General features: G+C 35.6%; 1 protein-coding gene across 4 annotated transcripts in view; it reads right to left on the bottom strand.

Annotated features, from left to right (window-relative positions):
- Nucleotides 1-12,335, bottom strand: part of GPM6A (glycoprotein M6A) — a 364,860-nt gene that overhangs the window by 339,634 nt on the left and 12,891 nt on the right. The window lies entirely within an intron of this gene.

Raw genomic sequence — 12,335 nt, 5'->3', positions numbered from 1 at the left:
AGAAATAAATCACTTGTGTGAGTCACTGAGTTTTATTATTATTATTATTTACAACAATGAGTCAATGCTGAAAAAATAAATAATATGGCAATAAACAACCATAGCGTCTAATTCAAGTATTTTCAACCAGGTGTTCAGGCTTAGCTGCATATTGGATTCAAGTACTATACGTTTTTCAAAAAATACCGATATCTGAGTTTTAATCTGACTCAATTGAAACTCTATCTCAAGAGGTAAGCCAAACAGTCCTAGTTTTTAAAAGCTCTCTAAGTGATCTGATGCATAGTGAGAGTTGGGAACCACTGCTAATCATGAGCTATATTAACTCAATCATAGTAAAGGTGGTATCTTTGCAGAGTGTTTTATCTATTTTTATCAAGGCCCATGTAAAGCCTAAAACTGTCCATTTAAAGCAAAAAAAAAAAAAAAAATGAAATCTGGAAACCTTACTTTAAAATTCCAATAAATATTTCACAATTGCTCCCAATAATTTTATCACTCAACTTCAGGCAAATGTCAACTTTCCCTTAATTAAAATAAATATTTGGTCAGAACACAAGTTCGTTTTTACCAAGAAACAACTGCCACAATAATGTAAAGACTAGCTACGGTTTCATGAGGTATAAGTTTAACAACACTGAACACTACTTCGACTCTATTTCAATTCCATAAACTAATGACTTGTTTTTCAAGCAAGCATCAATCTATACTACTGAATATTTAATCACCATACTGCCCAAAAGGTTATTTAAACACAACTTTTCCAGGTGGTATAGGATAAGCAAAAAACATCAAATCAACTGAGTCAGTTATTCCATTCCTAAGTTCAGCAGCGTATTTCTAAAGCATAGTCAAAACTAAATATCAATCATAAGGAAACTTTATACGCAGCGCTCCTGAGTTTCTGAGATCAGCCTTATAGACCTGGAACCACAGCAAAAGTTCACAGGAAAAGACAAGGAGAAGACAATGAACTTCCACTTAGGCTATGATACTGAAAATATCAGTTACTTATTTTTCAACCACAAATTTGTAATTGATAGCTTTATTCTATTTGCCACTAAGTTAATTAAAAGTAAATAATAATAGTAACAACTAGCAACAGTAGTAATGCTAATAGAGCCATCTGCTTCCTGTTCTGTGAGTTTTACATCTGCTCCTCTGCAGTCAAGTATACTGATCTGGTTTACTATTTTGCCCTGACTATAATTAGGAGTATTATTTCACCCAGTAATGAAATTTATAACAGCTAATTTTGAAGATCTGCTAAGGTCTGGGTACTGTGGGAGATAATTGACATATCTTTAATCCATACAACAAACCTTGAATTAAGATAATATTATCACTTTACAAAAGTTAAAAAAGCAGCACTTTGGAGGGCTCAGGCAGGCAGATTGCTTGAGCCCACTAGTTGGAGACCAGCCCGGGCAACATAGCAAGACGCTACAAAAACTACAGAAAGAAATAGCTGGGCTGGCCGGGCGCGGTGGCTCAAGCCTGTAATCCCAGCACTTTGGGAGGCCGAGACGGGCGGATCACGAGGTCAGGAGATCGAGACCATCCTGGCTAACCCGGTGAAACCCCGTCTCTACTAAAAAAAAACACAAAAAACTAGCCGGGCGAGGTGGCGGGCGCCTGTAGTCCCAGCCACTCGGGAGGCTGAGGCAGGAGAATGGCCTGAACCCAGGAGGCGGAGCTTGCAGTGAGCTGAGGACCGGCCACTGCACTCCAGCCTGGGCGACAAAGCGAGACTCTGTCTCAAAAAAAAAAAAAAAAGAAATAGCTGGGCTTGGTGGCATGCATCTGCAGTCCCAGCTTCTCCAGAGGCTGAAGTGGGAGGATCGCTTGAGCCTCAGGGATGGAGATTGCAGTGCCCAGATTGTGCCACTGCACTCCACCCTGGGCAACAGAGTGAGACCCTGTCTCTAAAATCCAAACCAAAACAAAAACCTTGAGGCCTCACAGTAAGATCACTTAAATTTTTTAAGTTGTTTTGAGTATACTGGCAACAGGATTTGAACCACATAAGTATGACTATTTAGCTTACTTTCTGACACGGGCCTTATTATTAGTTTCCATATGTGTAAGATCAATGTCTACTAACTGGAATATTCTAATAAATTTGTGAATGTTCTTCCTAAATAAACTGGGGTTCTTAAAATGAGGATTGAATTGGTTTGATGGATTATAATAATATTTGTTTCCAAATTCTGCTCGGTAGAATCAAGATAGGTTTTTGAAAGTATGTTTCTCAAATTTGAAAAAATATATGAAATATTTATGTTGGCGATAATAATAGTGATGTGACCCCTGAAAAGATTTATGTACATGTCACTTCTCAAGAGTTAGGAATCCTAAGGCTTCCTCTCAATCAGTACACCCGCTCAGCAGGCCTAGGGTTCGATGTTTGTTTGTCAGCGTATTTTGCCATTTAAGATGCATTGTTTTAGCCGGGCACGGTGGCTCATGCTTGTAATCCCTGCACTTTGGGAGGCCCAGGTGGGCGGATCACGAGGTCAGGAGATCGAGACCATCCTAGGCAACACGGTGAAACCCCATCTCTACTAAAAATACAAAAAATTAGCCGGTCGTGGGGGCAGGGGCCTGTAGTCCCAGCTATCCTCGGGAGGCTGAGGCAGGAGAATGGCCTGAACCCGGGAGGCGGAGCTTGCAGTGAGCCGAGATCGTGCCACAGCACTCCAGCCTGGGCGACAGAGCGAGACTCCGCCTCAAAAAAAAAAAAAAAAGATGCATTGTTTTTAATATAAAATAAGTGAAACATATTATCTAATGCATAATGGTTGGCTAAATTGAATGATTTTAATTAAAAATAGCTTACAGAAATTCTCACTTCGATTATGTCGAACACTTAAAGATTTTGTACATTGTATGAAACTGAAGGAAATGAAGGGGATAAAAGAAAGATGACAAATGCAGAATTTTATGGTTTGAAGCAGGAATAGAGAAGGTCTTATCTAGAGGTAATTTTTAAAATATTTTTAAAACTGGGGAAATAATTTCTATTTTATTTTTATTTGAGGGAAAACAGTATAAAAATAATATAATAAACAAAAATGTCCTACCACTCAAAATCAACTAAGGGTAATGTTTACTTATATCGGATTCTATCTGGCTTTTAAAGGGATATAACTTGTTGCATAGAAAACTCACCCTTTTTAGAATAAAATTCTAAGAATTTTGGAAAATGTATGTGGTCACATAAACATCATCATAATTAAGACATAGAACAATTGTTCATAAATTATCTCATCCATCTGTAGTCAACCACTTGCCTCACTTCCAACCATTCTTAAGCACTGCTTTGTTTTTTATCTTTATAAAGTTGCCTTTTCTAGAGTGCCACATAAATTGATTGATAGCTGTTAGAGTCTGGCTTCTTTCACTCAGCATGCATTTAACATTCATCCACGTCTTATGTTATTGAGAGTTTCTTCGTTCTCTACTGCTGAATAGAATTCCATCTATGGCTGCACCAGAGTTTGTCTGCCCATTTAGTAGCTGAAGGTCATGGTTTATTCCCAATTTTTAATGACTACAAATAAAACCATTATAAACCTGCACTTTCAGATTTTTGAGTCAACATACATTTTTATTTATCTTGGGTAAATACATAAGGGAGGACTTGCTGGGACATTTTAAGTGTATTTTTGACTTTATACAAAACAGCCAAGCCATTTTTCAAAGTGGTTGTGCCATTCAGCAGACCCACAACAAATGTTTGAAAGTTCCAGTTGTCCCTTGTCAAGACTTGGTATTGTCAGGGTTTTTGGTTTTCTTTGCTTGGATTTTTGTTCTGTTTTCCCTTTTTTTTAAGAAAAAAAAAAAAAAAAAAACTATTCCCATAGGTGTATTGTATTATCTCATTGTCAGTTTGATTTGCATTTCTCTAATAATATTTTACATATTTTCGCATTTATTTGCCACCTGTCTATTTTTCTTAGTGAAGTGTCTATGTAAGTTGTTTGCCCTCTGTTTTCTTGTTAGCAGGTTTTTAATTGTTCTTTATATATTTAGGATATCAGTCTCTTATCAGGTATATGTTTTGCAAATGATTTCCCCCAGTATGGGGCTTGTCATTTCATTTCCTCATCAATGTGTCTCACAAAATAAGTGTCTTCCATTTAGATGGATATCAACTTTTTCTTTTAAAACTAGACTTTTTGAGTTAATGTCTTTATAAGGTACAAGTTAGGTCAAAGTTCAAGGTTCATTTCTTTATACATGGTGTCTAATTCTTCCAGTATCATTTGTTCAAAATACTTTGCTTTTCTCCACTTAATAGTCTATGTATTTTGTCAAAAATAAGCTGAAATTGTGATGTGGGTTTATCTCTAGAGTTCATACTCTATTCCATTAATGTATATATCTATCCTCTCACCAATGTCAAACAGTTTTGATTATGATGGCTGTAGAATAAGTCTTAAAATGAATTAACATGACTCCTCCAATTTTGTTCATTTTTAAAATTGCGTTGGCTAGTCTACTTCCTTTGCCTTTCCATATGAATTTGAGAATCAACCTATAAAATTCTTGCTGGTATTTTTATTGAGGTTGCATTGAATCTATAGATAGGTTTAGAGAGATTTGACAATTTAATGTTGAGTCCTCCAATCAATTAATGTGGTATATCTTTCTATTTAGGTCTTTGTTTTCTTTCATGGGCATTTTGTATTTTTCTGCATAAATAATATGTATGTATTGTGTTCAGTTTATACCTATTTTATATATTTTGATGCTATTCATAAATGATTTTCATTTTTATGGGAGTCATAGAACACAACGCAATTTTATTTTGTCAAGTGCTTTTTATTGCAAGCTGTATCCCTGGTATCTAAGTTAAATAATAAATAATATAGCACAAGGTGTCTCAAAGATGGGGAGGGGAGAATTTAAAGGATCAAAACAAAGGAGGAAAGCTATGAGGACAGATAATCTATAATCAGATTTTAAAGGACCTCCAACTCTTCATGTGGCTGTGATTATTCCATAATGTATCAGACAGATACATAGAATGGAAAGTGGCTGAACAAATATTTTAAACAATGCCTTTAATTTCATGGTGATAACACACTTGCACTGTATATTTCTCATGCTTCTTTGGAGCTCTTTATATACCATGCAGAGCTTTCTATTTTGAAGGTACTGTTTCAACAGACAAAATTCCATGCCCCTCTGTGAGTTTTGAAATGTCCTTTATCAGGTTAAGGAAATTTACTTCTTTTCTCAAAGAAATTGATCATGAATGGGTGCTAAACTTTGTCTAATGCTTCTTCTATGTCTATTGTGGTGATTGTAAGGTTTTTCTTTTTGATCTGTTCTTATGGTGAATTACACTAATTAAATTTCAAATGTTAAACCATTTGAAACCATTTCCTTGCTTTCTTAGAATAAAGCCCACTTGGCTTGTATATGTTGCATATTGGCTTCAATTTGCTTAAAATTTCCTTGAGGAAGTTTGCATCTAGGCTCCTGAGATATATTAGTCTGCAGTGTTGTTTTATTTTTGTCTGGTTTTGGCATCAGGGAATGCTGGCTTCATAAAATGGGGTGAGAATGATTTTCGTCATTCTTTCTTTCTGGAAGGTTTTGTGATAGAGCTGATGCTATTATATTTTCCTTAAATGTGGGTCAAATTCCCCAGGGAAGCATCTGGAGTTTTCTTTGATGCAAGCTTTACAACTATTAATTCAGTTTATTTAATGTATATAGGAGTACTCCAGTTATCTATTGTGCTATCTCTCTCTCAAACACACACACACACACACACACGCACGATTTTCTGTAGTTACCAGAGATTAGAGCATTTCTTGATATATTTATGGGACATCTGTGATTACTTATTCCATGAAATTCTCCTGTTCTTTTACTTTTTATTTTTATTTATTTATGTATTTATTTATTTATTTATTGAGAAACAGTCTCGCTCTGTCACCCAGGCTAGAGGGCAGTGGCGTGATCTCAGCTCACTGCAACCTCTGCCTCCCAGGTTCAAGCAATTCTTCTACCTCACCCTTCCAAGTAGCCGGGACTGCAGGTGCGCGCCACCACGCCCAGCTAATTTTTTTTTGTATTTTTAGAATAGACGAGGAGGTTTCACCGTGTTAGCCAGGATGGTCTAGATCTCCTGACGTCATGATACACCCGCCTCGGCCTCCCAAAGTGCTGGGATTACAGGCATGAGCCACCATGTCCGGCCCTCCCCGTTCTTTTATTTGCTCATTTTCTATTGTATCATTTGTCTTTTTTCTTAGTGATGTATAAGTTATTTATATTTTCTTAACACTTAAAAAATCCAACCTTTTTTTAAATATTTTATTGCTTCATAGAAATTCTTTACATTTTGATATGGCAAAATTTGTCAGTATTTTTTATTACTACTTTTCCTGTATATTTTTAAAATCCTTCCCTGCCCTAGTGTAATAAAGATGCTTTCCTATATTTTTATTGTTTTTATTAGGTAACTCTTATCAGATGCATCTAGAATTTATTTTCATGTATAGGGTAAGATAGGGATATGTGTGAGGCAGCAAACTAATTTATTCATTGTCTACACAAACCTGTTGTCCCATCACCATTTTTTGAGTAGTCCTACACTGATTAGTAATTCCTCCCCTATCACATATCAAGGACACAGAAAGCTGAACCTATTTTTGACCTATATTGGGTTATATTCATCTATGTATTTATTTAGTGCTAAACTGCAGTTGTAATTACTGTAGTTTAAGAATAAGTCTAGATATTTAGAAGGCTTAATTCTCCCACTTTCTTTTTCTTTTTTGGAATTATGTCAATTTATATAAATCCCTTTTCCTTACAGAATTTTAGAATCAGTTTGTCGATTCCATGAAAACTTTTGAAAACGTTCTTGAAATTGGATTGGAAAATATATATCTATGTCTATATCTATATATGTACACACACATATTTGAAAGAGATGTGATAATGAGATTGCGTATCTGCTAACCAGATCTATCTTATCATGTGTTCACATTTGCTTTCTGCCATTAAAATCTCATGTATTTTTGGTAAATTTACTTCTGGGATTATTATAAAACTTCTTGCTATTGTAAATCAGATTTTAATTACTCTTGTTTTGGGTATTGTTGAGACGCTGAAATGCTCTTGATAATACCTGTTGACCTATGCAAGCATTCCTGCTGATCTCTTATAATTTATAATTCTTGTAGAATGTCTTTATTATATAGACAAGTGCATTGTCTCGATTAATGCCAAATTTGCCTCCTTCTTTCCAATCTTTCCACTTATATGTTTTCTTTTCTGATTGCCCTGGTTAGGACAACAAAGTGAGCACTGAATAGCAATGGCAAGAGTGACTGTCCTTTCCCTGTACTTGACGTTACTGGGAATATTTCTAGTGTTTCACCATTAAATATAATGTTACCAACAGTTTTTGCAAGATATCCCAGATCAGTTTATAACCATTCTATTCTATTCCTAATTTACTTATAATTTTTATCATAAGTTAATGTTAAATTTGATTAAATATGTTTTCTTTTATTTATTTTTTATTTTTTTCTGAGATGGAGTCTTGCTCTGTCACCAAGGCTGGAGTGCAGTGGCTCAATCTGGGCTCACTGCAACCTGTGCCTCCCGGATTCAAGCTATTCTCCTGCCTCAGCCTCCCGAATAGCTGGGATTACACTCACGTGCCACCACACCCAGATAATTTTTGTATTCTTAGTAGAGATGGGGGTTTCACCATGTTGACCAGGCTGGTCTCGAACTCTTGACCTTGTGATCCGCCCACCTCAGCCTCCCAAAGTGCTGGGATTACAGGCATGAGTCACTGCACCTGACCTACATTTTATTAAATGTGTTTTCTATGTTTACTGAGATGATCATATGATTTTTTTTCTTCAAACACTGAAAATGAAATTTCAGCTCTTTAACCATCCCTCCATTCCAATAGGTGTTATTTGGAAAGAATTATTTTTAGGACACTTTTAGGCCAGATGTGATGCCTCATGCTTGTAAATTCCAGCACTGTGGGAGGTCAAGATGAGAGAATTGCTTGAGGCCAAAAGTTTGAGACCAACCTGGGCAACATGGTAAGACCCTCTCACTACAAAAAAAATTTAAATAAATTGGGTGCAGTGACTGTGGATATAGTCCCAGCTACTCAGGAGGCTGAGGCAGGAGAACTGCTTGAGCCCAGAAGAGTTTGCATTCTGCCCACCAGGCTACAATGAGCTATTATTGTTCCACTGCTACTCCAGTCTGGGCAACAGAGTGAGACTCCATCTCTACAAAGAAGAAAAAGAAACTTTAAAATTTTTGTAGTATTTCATTGATATTATTTACCTCTATTCTTTTTTACTTTTTTTTTTTTTTTTTTTGAGACGGAGTCTTGCTCTGTCGCCCAGGCTGGAGTGTAGTGGCCGGATCTCAGCTCACTGCAAGCTCCGCCTCCGGGGTTTACGCCATTCTCCTGCCTCAGCCTCCCGAGTAAGCTGGGACTACAGGCGCCTGCCACCTCGCCCGGCTAGTTTTTTGTATTTTTTAGTAGAGACGGGGTTTCACCATGTTAGCCAGGATGGTCTCGATCTCCTGACCTCGTGATCCGCCCGTCTCGGCCTCCCAAAGTGCTGGGATTACAGGCTTGAGCCACCACGCCCGGCCTATTTACCTCTATTCTTAACCAAAACCTTTCTTATATTTTCCTGTTGTTTATAATCTCCCATGTAGATTAATTTCCCAATGGAAATATTTTTCATTTCCATTGCTGCTAGAATGATCATTTTAAGTTAACAATTTAAGTGTCTTATTTCCCCAGCAAATACCCAACAGTGCATCTACACACTTACTGTGCAAAAGGCCAACCATCTAACATGTCATGCAGGAGCCCCACCCCCCAACTGATCTCTTGTTGATCAATGCACATCTCTCACATTTCTATACTCCAGTCAACTGAGCTGCTTACAATTCATTGAATACCTCATGCTTTTCTCACTTCAATATTTTATTTATACTACTCATCTGGCTAGAAGGCCTTTTCCTTGATCCATAAGTCAGACAAATCATTTCAAAGTTTTATGGATTAGCTCCAGCCGGTCTCTGAATCCTTCACTGACATTTTAAGAGGAATTTCAACTACTCTCTTCTGCCCATATACACCATATAAAGTCCCACCTCAACATCTGTTATGCCATATAATTCCTACTGTTTTATTATTATACCAGGTACCATATTTTATCTTTCTTTAGAAATGTCTAGCACTAAGCATTCTGTCTAGCAAATAGCAGGTTTAAAAATTACTTGATGGATGAATTACACAGACAGACTTAGCAAGCTCTGATTTTTAGGACCATCTCTAAGTGTCTTTTGACCAACACCTGCCTCTTAATTCTAGCTTCTTCCTAACAATATCCATAAAAGCTGTACATGATCAGCTTATTCCTAAGAAAACACATGACTACAGTGTGTACTGGTTTAGAAAAATAACCACTCATTTGATTGAAGTTTGTCTTAAATTACAAATCTAAAGTTCTCTTTATGATAGATTTAAATAGAAATTAAGATTTAGAACTTAGTTAAGATAAACTTACTTTTGTACTAAAGTGTATCTGTGTGTGTGTGTGTGTGTGTGTGTGTGCGTATCTTTATATTAATTGAATACTTTCTCCTGGTCACTTTGTTAAGCTATTTTACTTATTTCCCCTCATTTGTTCATCTCAACAACTCAATAAGTATATATTATTTTTATTAGGCCTACACATGACATAACTAAACTTAGAGATATTAGATCCTTTCTCCAATTCAGTGGATCTAGAAGTTGAGAACAGATTGTTCTAAATCAAACAATGCCATGAAATCGGTTCAGGTTGCTTAGAAATTAATTAATTGAATGATATACATTTTTTTCAAATGATGTATAAAGTAAAATAATATAATCTTTTTTCACCCATTAACCTGACTGAAAAAGTCTAAACTTTATAACTCCATACCCCCAAAAGAGGTTTCATGTAGGCAGAAATTAGAAATATTTGTTAGTTGTGAAAAGAGAAAAAAATCCATTTGTATTTATAAATTATATAGTAGTATAATTTAATACAAAACAAGATTATCTTCCCAAATCTACCTTTATCTAGAAAAATAAAATAACCATAGCTATCTCCTCTCTAAACAATAGTATTGACTACAAAATATCCTGAGTCTTTGTTGAAAATGAACTTTTTGTAAATATTTGTTGCTTGCCACTATAGCCCACCTCAATGCACTTCTCTTTGTTACTGCTGGGTATGTTTAGCTTAGTAACCCAAGCAATGGCACCCAACAACTTGGCAATTAATCATTTTAAAATTAAAAGATTAAGTCCACTGAAAGCCTAATTATGAAAACTGGACAAAGAAAGACGGGAGTGCAAATAATTTCAGCTTACTTGTTCAGAAATGAGCATTAGACAAGAATGCTTAATCAGCTCTATGAAATTGTTGTACTATGAAAGAACATATTCATTTTCACTAGGAGATGAAACTTTTTGTAGTCATATATTCAAAGACTAAAGAAACTTATTTGAGATGCCCAAAAGACATTAAGTAGGACTTGTTGCTATGACTTCAACAACCAGCATGCAGCTAATCAGCATCCACTGCAGTCACTGAAAAGGAACTGGCTATTTCAGTCCTTAGCTTTACTTCTAAAGATGCAGTGATCAAAACTGAAATTTGACCTAGAAGCTGTCATTGGTCTAAAGATGCATGACAAAAGATTTGGCAAGTGCTAATAAGAATAGGAAAACAACAACCAACAAAGCAGTCAGATTTCTCAAACTTTCAGGATGGTAAAGTACATCAAAACCAGCCAAGAGCCTAATAGGCAAAGATTATACCCAATGTAGCGTGAGGGGCAGGCTCATTACTCTGATTTGTTGTCAATGTTAAAAGAGTAGATGTTTTTTCATACTAAACGGCTAATAAATAAACAGTGAGCTACAGCCATGGGACAGAAGAAGAAAGCCAGGGACAAAGAAAGCAGAAGGACTCAACTTGAGCAGAGCAAACAGCTACTTGTACCCAATTCTGCAGTCCTTGGAGGAATTGGAAGATCATATTAAAGCCGTGCCTACCAGTAGAGCATTACTTCCTATACACATTTGCATCTAAAAATTCATCTGAACATAGCACCACATATCAATTAAAGAAGGCTTTACTGAAAAATGAAAAGACATAATTACAAATATCCTATTAGCTTTAAAAAATACTATTCAGAATGCTTTGTTTTAATTATGCTGTATTTTATTCTAATTATGTTGTTTTGAGTCAGTCCTTGATGTAGAAGATAAGGGAGAACTGAATGAGTCTTTCAACCCAAGGATAATAGCCTCTTTAAACATTCATCATTTGAGCTTTAAAAGCCAAGAAAAAGCAAGAAAGAGGAAAAATAGGGGACAAAAGGGAAGGACATGGAAGAGAGCCCCAGAATTATGGAGACCTACAGACAATAATGTGAAATATAAGGTACTATGATTCTTCCTTACCCTTCATCTGAATTAAGTCATACAAGTATTAAAGTATTAAAAATATGAAAATAAATTTTAATAATGCTAAATCATTTGTGATCTTTTTTAGAAAAAAAGCTGTTAGTATGCTGCCATTACCAACACTTAACTATACATTTTCTGATAGCTAAAGTTTCTAATTTTTTATTTTATAACTTAGTTTGATTATTGGAATAGTCTACTATGTTATAATCTATAGTTAAATATGTTAAATTATTTCCTTTATAGTTAATCAGATCTCTTTATGTTTTTGGGTCAAATTTTATAAATTTCTGATTATATCATGGCAATAAGTGGAAAATAGAATCTTAAAGGCTTGTCTGGAGTTTCTGTTTAGTTAAGGAGTGAAACCAACTGCGTAATCATAAACATTTCTGTCATCTGTAAGAGTCATCCTCTTTCATGGCTTCCAAGGAGGACCACGTGGGGTAGCAAGAAGTGATGTAACATCTCTCTCTGTGGACAAGTAGACCGAGAAAGCAATCCTGAATCACCGGGTTGACAGAAGTCATACCAGATCATTGTTCTACTTAATAACATGGGATTTGAGATACACAGTTATTTATAATTAATTGGAAGTTACCAGAATTGTGAATACTTTTCATTTGTTTATGCTTGTTCTTGATGACTCCTTCCTCTCTTCAGAATACCAACTTCTTCTAGTTTGTATTCCAACAAATAAAAAGATGTTTTTCCTTCTTATTATCCCACATATTTTTTTTCCTTTTTATTACATCTGTAACCAAATCTACTTGGATCTCCATCACTGCCTGTAGGAAATGCTGAAATTGCATGA

This window comes from Piliocolobus tephrosceles, chromosome 3 (genome assembly GCF_002776525.5).
Source record: "Piliocolobus tephrosceles isolate RC106 chromosome 3, ASM277652v3, whole genome shotgun sequence".
Taxonomy (NCBI): domain Eukaryota; kingdom Metazoa; phylum Chordata; class Mammalia; order Primates; family Cercopithecidae; genus Piliocolobus; species Piliocolobus tephrosceles.
This window is presented reverse-complemented; position numbering and strand designations above follow the sequence as displayed.